General features: G+C 35.0%; 1 pseudogene; it reads left to right on the top strand.

Moving 5' to 3' along the window:
- The first annotated feature begins 1,112 nt into the window (after positions 1–1,112).
- On the top strand, positions 1,113–4,451 carry LOC147476567 (uncharacterized; annotated as a pseudogene).
- The last annotated feature ends 5,914 nt before the right edge of the window (positions 4,452–10,365 follow it).

Here is a 10,365-nt window from a genome sequence, read left to right as displayed (position 1 = left end):
TAAGCAAAACAACTTAATCGTAAGTTCAGTATTCACTTTTTGGTTTTGTAGGTTCAGCAAAACAAAGTTCAGTATTCACTTTTTAGTTTTGTAGGTTCATTTTGACTTTTGAATTGATTGCTTATATCGTAAGTTCGTAACATTGATGCAGTTATTGGCTTATTGCAGTCTCAAGTCGTGAAGTCGAGAATCAAAGTCGTGAAGTCGAGAAGTCGTGATTAAGTGAACCAGATGCCTCATTCTGTTGTGGAAACACTCTTTTCTTCCAATCGGTTGTTGCTGCCTTGCTTGTGATTTGTGAAACCATCTCCATGTTATTGTTTGATTGTTTGTGAATTTTAATTGTTAGTCTGCCATCATGCCTCCGAATCCTCCGGCTAGAAAGTATCCTTCTGGTTCTGAGAAAAGGAAAAAGAAGCAAAGATTAGACGATGCCGCTCAATCCCAAAAGGGAGATATACTAAATTTTTTTGGTAACAAAGGACAAGTAGAAAGTTCGAGTGAAACAGTGGTTGACGTCGAACAAAGGAATGACGATGATAATAGAGAGCATGAATTGAACGAAGATGTTGAAGCTTTGGTGAATGATGATGTTGAACATTTAGTGAATGAAAATGTTGAACCTTTGGTGAATGATAATGACGAGCCTTTAGTGAATGACGATCTCAATCAAGATACAAATGAGAATACATAACATGTACCTGTCCACTACTTTGATCCAGCAAATTGGGACAATATTGATCAAAATCTTAGAGATTTACTTGTTGAAAAGGGTCCTATAAGAATTAATGATGTTGATTTTCCTAGAAATCACCTTGGCAGACATTTCTCTCCGAAACATTACACTCGAATAATGCCAAATGGATTTAAAAAAGATAGAACTAGGCTTGTATATTATGTTTCTTTGGATAGGGTTTTTTTTTTTGTTTTGTTGTAAGTTGTTCAAGCGACACACGAACACTTCTCAATTGGACAGTGAAGGGTATTGTGACTGGCATAACCTAAGTAGAAGGCTTTCAGAGCATCAATCATCTCTAAAGCATCTTCTTTATTGGAATAGTTGGTATGAACTAAAGAAGAGATTTGACAAGAATGAAACAATTGACAAAAAAATGCAAGAAGAAATCAGCAAAGAGAGGGAACATTGGCGACAAGTGTTACTACGAATACTTGCTTTAGTGAAAGCACTTGCTAAAGGTAATTTAGCTTTTCGTGGGAAGAATAAGAAGATTTATGATGAGAATAATGGGATTTTTTTAAGTTTAATTGAAATGATTGTTGAATTTGATCTAGTACTGAAAGAGCACATTCGGCACATTCAAAGTAAAGAAATCCATTATCATTATCTTAGCTACAAGATTCAAAATGAGTTGATAGAGTTGTTAGCAAGTGAGGTGAAGAAAGCCATTGTCCAAAAAATCAAGGAAGCCAGGTACTTTTCAGTAATACTTGATTGTACACCGGATATTAGTCATGAAGAGCAAATGTCTCTTGTGATTCGATTTGTAGATGTTACATCAAGTTGCACAAAGGTTGAAGAGTTCTTTTTAGGATTTTTGAAGATGGATGACACATCAGGACTGGGGCTCTTTGATACACTCAAAAATGTTTTGAACGCTCTTGACCTTGATATTGGTGATATAAGTGGGCAGGGTTATGACAATGGATCTAATATGAAAGGAAAACACAAAAGTGTTCAAAATAGACTACTTGAAATAAACCCTAGAGCCTTATACACCCTATGTGGCTGTCATAGTCTAAATCTTGCTCTTTGTGATATGGCTAGCTCTTGTTCAAGAGCTATATCTTTTTTTGGAGTGGCTCAACGAATCTATTCATTATTTTCTTCTTCCACAAAGAGGTGGAAAGTGTTTAAATTAAAGATCATGTGAAAGATGTGAAGCCCAAGTTAGGTCTCTTGCTAAAGTCGTTGTCAGCAACACGCTGGGAGAGTCGCGTAGACAGTGTTCGTGCAGTTAGACATCAAGCTCCGAAAATAAGAGATGTGTTGGGTTACTTGGCTGAAAATAGTGATGATCCTAAAACAAAGAGTGAAGCTGAGTCACTAGCGATACATGAAATTGAAAGTTTTGAGTTTTTGCTTGTCATGGTAATTTGGCATTATTTACTTTTTGTTGTTAACTCTGTTAGTAAAAACTTTCAAACTGAAGACATGCAGATTGATGTGGCCATACATAAAATGAAAAGACTTATTTCTATTTTTGAGATGTATAGAGAAACCGGATTTGAAGAAGCCATGACAGAAGCTAAGGATATTGCAACTATGATGGAAATTCAACCAGTTTTTCTTGAAAGGCAGATCATTCGTAGAAAAAAACAGTTCGACGAGAACGTTAGTAAAAAAGTGACACAATCAGCTGAAGAATCATTTCGAGTTAACTACTTCTTATTCATAGTATACCAAGCTCTTTTTTCATTCAAGAGTAGATTTGAGCAGTTCGTAGTGTATGAGAAAATTTTTGGGTTCTTGTTTGATTTAGAGAAGTTAAAGGTTGCAGATATAAATAGCTTAAAGACTTCTTGCATTAATCTTGAAGAGTTTTTGAAACATGACGGTGTTTCTGATATTGACGGGATAAATTTATTTTCAGAGTTAAGAATCATGAGAGAACTTTTACCAGATAACACAAAGAAAGCAATGGACGTGCTAAATCACTTGAAATCACGGGATAACTGTTTTCCAAATGCTTGGGTTGCATACAGAATTTTGTTGACTATACCAGTTACCGTCGCATCTGCAAAAAGAAGTTTTTCAAAGCTGAAGTTGATCAAATCTTACCTTTGATCGAGCATGTCTCAAGAAAGATTAAATGGATTAGCTATGTTATCTATTGAAAATTCTTTAGTAGAAAAACTTGATTATGAAGACTTAATTAGTGATTTCGCAGCTAGAAATGTAAGAAGACTAGCTTTTCAGTAGTGCTTAGTTTTTGTAATTGAATTTTGGTGTGAATTTGTTGATATTAAGCACACATTTGATTTCGTAAGAGTACGAAGGAATTTGGACTTAATTTTTGATCAAATAAGAAAAAAAATGGCTTATGTATTTTTCATCATTTATCGGCAAGAGGCACATTTTAGGATCTTGCCTAGGGCCCCCCAAAACTCAGGGCCGCCCCTGCACTCAAGACGCGGGTTTTGACTAAAAAAAATATATAAATAAATCAAAATAATGTTAAAAACCTCAATTTTTTCGGTTTTTATTTTGGTAAGACTTATGACGTGTTTTTAAAGTTTGATTAGGAAATATTAAACTTAACCTTGTGGCTATTTATCTTGAATAGTTTTGAATTTATGAATGTTGATACATTTAATTTAGTTTTTAATGTTCTATTTGTATAAAATAAAATTATAAATATTAATTAATTTCCGCATCCTTTGCCCCGTCCACATTCTACTTTTTTGAAATATAACCGAGTCACCGCATCTGTGTCCTTGTCCGCGTCAGTGTCCTTATCCGTGTCCGTGCAACATAGGTTTCATCCATTACTTTCATCCATTATAATCTAATGTTGCATCTAGCTCAGCATGGACTACTCGATTTAACACATCCAAAATCTTCATGTCTCATAATGACTTGTGCGTAGAGTTCAAATCACTAATTTGATGAAGGAACTAATTGAATTTTGAGTTTTTCATTTTGTAATTAAGGTTCTTGATTTTTTTTTTTTTTTTTTTTTTTATAGTAGTAGGAACTAGTCTTTGCTTTCTTTCTTAAATCCATGTATTTTTTAGATTTGGTACACGGATAAATATATTATTTTTAGATTATTTGGTGTCCTAAATTTGGTAATAATTCGTTCCCTGATTTTAGGTTAGAGTTTCTTATCGTCTGAAATTTCTATTAAGTACATATATCCCGAGGCACAAAATTTAATCTCAACCATTAAGTAACTTTCTCCATATTATATTTTGACCACTACTAATGTATTTAAATCCTCGAGATCAGTATTTTCTGTTATGTCAGAAAATTCTATTGCCATTGTTCACGATAATATTTTTTGATATTCTAGAAAAATTTGAGTAATGTATATGATTTGTAGGTTCTTAATCTTCTTATTGTCTAGGCATTATGTGCAACTAGCATTAATTAGTGGGTAATGTCACTAATGTGTATTAGGAGTTTATGGTTAGGTGGTTGTTTTTGTAGTTTTTAAGTTCTCACAATACAATTATGATGATGAATACACGAATTGTTGTATTTTAAGATCATGTTTGTTTTGAGTTATTATTTGTTTATTGCAGAGTAGGGTGTCAATGGGTACCCGATTACCTGGAATCGCAATTATGATGATGAATACACGAATTGTTGTGTTTTAAGATTAGGTTTGTTTTGAGTTTGTTTATTGCAGAGTAGGGGTGCCAATGGGTACCCGATTACCCGAAATCGAGTAGGAACAGAAACCGAATGTTCTGGTTCTGGATCTTAAAAAGTTAGACCTATTTAAAATGGGTCATTAAGAACCGAACCGATAAAGAATCAAATAGTAAAAAACCCGTGTGTACCCAATCGAACCGAAATCGGAACCGATTATTATGATTTCAATATATAAAATTTAGTATTATATTACATTTAAGATAATCAAACTCATACATTATAATATAAAATATGTTTTTTATGTGTAAAAGTCTATTAAATATATATAACATGCATAATAGTGAATGCGTGTTGTTAAATGTATATTTTATAACAATACATTAAACAAGTGTATCATAGATGTTAATAATAATGTCAACGTGTATATTATAAATTAACTAATACATTTTATATTTATTAATTTATGCATGTGTATATTTAAATAGGATACACATGCTTGATATATTGTGGTACACACACTTATTATAAACCAATATGTAGTGTTTATGTTAAAAATTAGTGATGAGATATAATTGTAAGACGCATGTAGTACTCACATGTTCGATTTAAAATGCGAGTTAATACACGTATACAAATATATGTATATGCACGTAAAATATATCAAGGTAACAAATATATGTGATTGCACGTGTACACGATCGAGTTAATATAATGAAACAAATATATGTGTATACACGTAAAAAAAAATCAAATTTTTGGAGTTAGATATTTGATTATTTTAATTTCTATATCAAAACTTGAAATTATCACATGAATGGTAAATGTTTTAACGATTATGATTGATATATGTTCATATATTGATGTAATATATGATTGTTGATACATCACTAATTAAACATAAAATATTATCATATAGGAAAAGAAAAAAATAAAAATAAAAACAAGTTTTAGTGTTTAAATGATTGAAATTGTTTAATAATCATAATAAATAATAAAGACCCGAATTAGAACCAAACCCGATAAAAAACCGTGGATTTTGATGGTTTTGGATTGGGTTTTATAATTTTTATACTAAAACCGTTGAGAACAGAACCTGATAGAACCACAAATAATAAAACCCAAACCGACCCGTTGGCACCCCTATTGTAGAGGTCTGGAATTTCCTCGAATTGATTCTATTATCTATTCACATCAAGCTTTTATCACCTCACGTCCCCACTCGACAGCATATGTCTGATGGACAACACATTGCGACCCCAAATCCCCAATATCAATGAATTGATCATTAGAAAGTAGAAACCTGAGACATGACCAGTCCACTTCTAGCTACTAAAAACATGAAATCTCGCATTATGAGTGAGCACTCCATGATTCAGGGCCGATGTTGAAACTAGCTCGGCCAGTTGCTGCCTCAATTTCCTGAAAATATATATGGTTGTCGCGACATATATGCCAAAAAAATGTCATTCTTTCCGTAATGTCTATTATGGGTTTATTATGGCTAATTACCTCAAATCAAGGAATTAAATTTCGTTTTCTCGGGTCATTGTTTCGGTGTGACAATATAGAAATTTTCGAGAAATTTTCACGAAAAGTAAAAGTAAAATTGCGAATACATTAGCAAAAATACTAAATATGGATAGCAACTATACTTTCAAATTTAAATGTCCATATACAAAAAACGACCCAAAATAACTCCCTATCTAAATTAATAATCCTCTCAAATAGGCACACACACACACACACACACACACACACACACACACACACACATATATATATATATATATATATATATATATACTAATTAAAATGGAGGGAGAAAAGAAAGCTTACCTAGGTGAAATTAGATGAGTCTCTCAAATCTTTGGATGGCTCAATTAAATGTTTGAGAAAAATTAGATCATTAATGATTAGTAACGTAGTAAATAAAAATACAAAATAGACTAAACTAGCCTCTATTTTAAATATTTATTGCATTTGCCACTATTTCAAAATTTTCGTGAACAACTATAATTAGTGAACAAAATGGATGAAAATCGAAAAAATATCGAAATTTTCGTGAAAAGTGACATTGTCATCACTTCGAAAACTTGCAAATAGAAAGTGTAGGGTTCGAAATGTTTCTGTATCCACCGAAAACAAAAAAAATTTCGAAGCTTTCGAAAATTTTGTTCCTTGCCACAAGTCTATTATTGTCTTTTCATTTGAGAGAAAAATGTAACACTTTACATTTCTCTTTGATGCGTAGAGTTAGTTCTCATATACTTCATTTCAGCATCCGGGGGGTGTCACCAAACATAGTGCTAATCTGACTGATACTGATCGATTGCCCTCCCAATATATATATATATATATATATATATATATATATATATATATATATCGAATAGGTTCCATTTACCATACTTTTTATACTACACCCTATTACAAGATGAATTAAGTGTTAATAATTTGTGGATATGATCTACTATTTTATTTTTTATTATTATTATTTTTTTTCGATAATCAATGTGATCTACTAACTATAAATAACATCTCCACAAAAATTCATTCCATTTGGAAATCTCTAACCTAGTTAAAAGTTATTGTAAATTTTGATTTTTTTTAACGGTTCGGATTTTTCGATTTTACAATCATTTTTTGACATAGTTAAATATTATTAAAGAGGTGAAATTTTATAGATTATAGGTTAGTTGAACACATCCACAAAAAACTAGGTTATAATTCATGTTGTAGGTAAAGTTGTGAGGCATGATATAAACTATGATATAAAAAGTATGGTAAATAGAACCTGCTCGTGTATTCACTGTGTAGAATGGAAATGGACATACATACCAAGCTTGGATTTGGCCAACCAAATATAATATATAGACCATCATGGAAATTCATACCGGTCCATTTCCTAGGATTTCTTAAGAAATTCGTTGCTCGATCTCTAAGTGTTTTCATCGTGCTAATTAATTAAAGAGATCTCATCTGCTCCCTATAAGGGAGTAATATTCTCATTGAGGAATATTAAGCACGTATTAAGCATAAGCAGAGATCATAATGAACTCATATCATTGACCTCCAAGATCGATTCGTAAGTAGCTCGCTTCATGTAGGTGGTACACTTCAGCTCGCTCCAGAATACCTCAAGTCGAATAGACGACCTCAAGCAGAACGCTTCGAATGATGACACCATCCCTTATCCAGATGTAATCATCACCAGAGCCATACCTGTACTTCCAATCACGGGATATATGAACTACTGCACCCACTCCCAATCATCACGCAATTCCTACCAAAACCAGCCTAACACTCATTCTCAATCTCCACCCTACATATGTACATGTTAGTGCACGGGTCTCGTGGATCTACACCTCCCTATGTCTATAAATACCACCTACATGAACTATGTGAGACCTGATTCTTCTCTCCCCCCAGAATCAAGAGAATATACGTAGGCAGTTCGCTCAATAACGAACTCTGTCTAAACCAATTCCCAAATCCTTTCCCCTCCATCTCCTTATTTGTAAAGGACAAATAAAACACACCTTCACATTGGCGTCGTCTGTGGTCTCGATTTCTTGAGAAACCACCTAACCAATCCCAAAACTACAAAGATAAATTCTCAAGCCCACGAAGCATGGCAAGCCTCGAAGCTCAAATCCAGAGTCTAGCAGGTCAGATAGGTACAATGAATGAGCACATTACCCTGCTCAGGCAGGAGAATGTTGCTTTACGTGCGCAAGTGAACACGCAAAATCCACCAAGTGTTTTAGCAGAGGACATTGATAGGGTTATATACTAAAAACATTACTTTTGTATTAACTCTAATTCTTTATATTTTAAAGGAGAATCATATGGGCAAATGTTATGCATATTATATATGTTATTAGTTATATGCATGTGTCTAATACTTTATGTTGTAGATGATATGGTGTGGTGACACACAGAAGATCATATCATCAGTACCTTATAAAGTATAAGTAAACATTCACAACCTAAATGGATTTGGACAAACCATTGGTACGGTTGTAGTATAATCTCGTATTAGTCTATCTTGATTATAAGATTACACTAGTACACTTTGTGTGTATTGAACAAGACCAAGTGAGGTTGTTTCTCTTTATACTGACTATATAAGAGAACAAACACCTCTGTTATTATAGATGCTTGTCCTCTTAATCCTGATATAATAACGGGCACTTACGTGCATTGTACATTGCTTTAAATCATCAATGAGTGAGATTCATTAGTGAATCAACAAACTCGATGGATTGGGTAATGACATTGTATGTAAGGTGTGTTGTTGATTATATAAGGAATCCGTGACCCGCAGGAAGTCGGGTTGATGATGTCCCCTTGAGGAGCTCATAAGGATTGTCATGTAAACCCTGCAGGTGGATTTAATCCGACATGACAATGAGGTTGAGTGTTACTACTCAAGGACATAAGAAGTTGATTAATGTAGTTGTCAGTAACTTGACTTAATCAACGGACATTTGATATCTTAAACACGGGGAGATCAACGAGTATATAATATGGAGCCTATAAACGTAACACGTAATTTGGGATTAGGGCGGTAGTGCAACAATGGCCTTTAGTGGAATAAGCCATTTGTTGACAGACTTGGGCCGTGTGTTCTGGGCGAACATGGGAAGCCCAAGCCCGTCAGGAGGCCCAACCCTAATTTCTCCTCATGGTCCCTGTTGTAGCCTATAAATAGAAACCCTTCTCTCCTGGCCGAATTCACTATTCATCTGGATTGAAAAGAGATGCAAGAAAAGATAGATCCAAAATTGGTTCTAGCTTGGTGAGAAAGAAGGGGGTTGGTAGATCGTTGCCCACACAACATCCAATCTATTGAAAGGAATACAACAGAAGATCAAGAAGTGGTTGCTGATTTCATAGCTATTGGATTCTCAGAGTTATCTTAGCCGATTCTAAAGGTAAATTTCTAACCAAACCGTGACACCCCTTATTCCGCTGCGCGTGGGTATTTCGCGGTTCGTAGTAAATCATTCGGCAAAACCATAACGGTTCCTACAGACGACATCAACGAGGTTAACCAACAGATTAATGAACTATCACAACGGATCGACCAAAGTGCAATTAAGAAAGATGCCACCCAGATCATTCAGAAAATGCTGAAGACATACCGAGCGTCCCCGTTCACTGCTGAGGTACTTGGTAGAGCTTATCCTCCAGATTTTATCCAACCACGATTTTCGATGTATGATGGCAGCACGTGTCCTGGTCAGCACGTCGCTCGCTATATTCAAAGCCTGGCACTTTACAGTGCACCGGAGTTCGATCATCCTCATTGTCGTTTGTTTCCTACCAGTCTCAAAGACGGCGCGCTTGATTGGTTCTTTTCATCGAGTCAGACTCGATAAAGACCTTTGAGCAACTCACCGATCTGTTTGCTAGTCAGTACGTCCACAATAGACGTAAGAAAGCTGATCTCGATTCACTTTTCCAGCTATCATTTGGCAAAGATGAAACTATTCGCCAATTCCTAGGTCAGTTCAAAGCTGAACTGTTATGCATGGAGAGTGGTATTAAAGAATCCTTTGCCACACTAGCATTCTCCAACGCCTGTCGAGTGCGTAACACAGACCTCTCCAGGTCGCTGATGAAAGAGCGTCCTGAAACGCTGTCAGAGCTATACGCTCGAGTAGACAAATACATTAAGTTACGAGAAGGCCTGAAGCGTCACGGCCTAACAGAAGAACAGGAAGTAGCAACGATCTCCGACGACGCCCTACCTACCAAAAAGCGGTCCCGACCACAGTAACAGAAGTCGGGGAACAGAACAAACAACAACCGAGAATTTACTGTCATCACACGATCTCCCAGTTACATACTGGACAAGATCAAGAGAGCTGCATACTACCGACTTGATGTACGGCAACCAGCAGATCGACTTGACAAACCTTACTGTGCTTTCCACCGAGCAAAATGTCACGAGACTGATGCATGCTGGGGGCTAAAGCATTACCTTCAGGACCTCGTCGAAGTAGGACATATCAAGAACT

This window comes from Coptis chinensis, chromosome 9 (genome assembly GCF_015680905.1).
Source record: "Coptis chinensis isolate HL-2020 chromosome 9, ASM1568090v1, whole genome shotgun sequence".
Lineage (NCBI taxonomy): Eukaryota > Viridiplantae > Streptophyta > Magnoliopsida > Ranunculales > Ranunculaceae > Coptis > Coptis chinensis.
The sequence above is the reverse complement of the archived record's forward strand: the minus strand, read 5'-3'. Positions and strand labels throughout refer to the sequence as shown.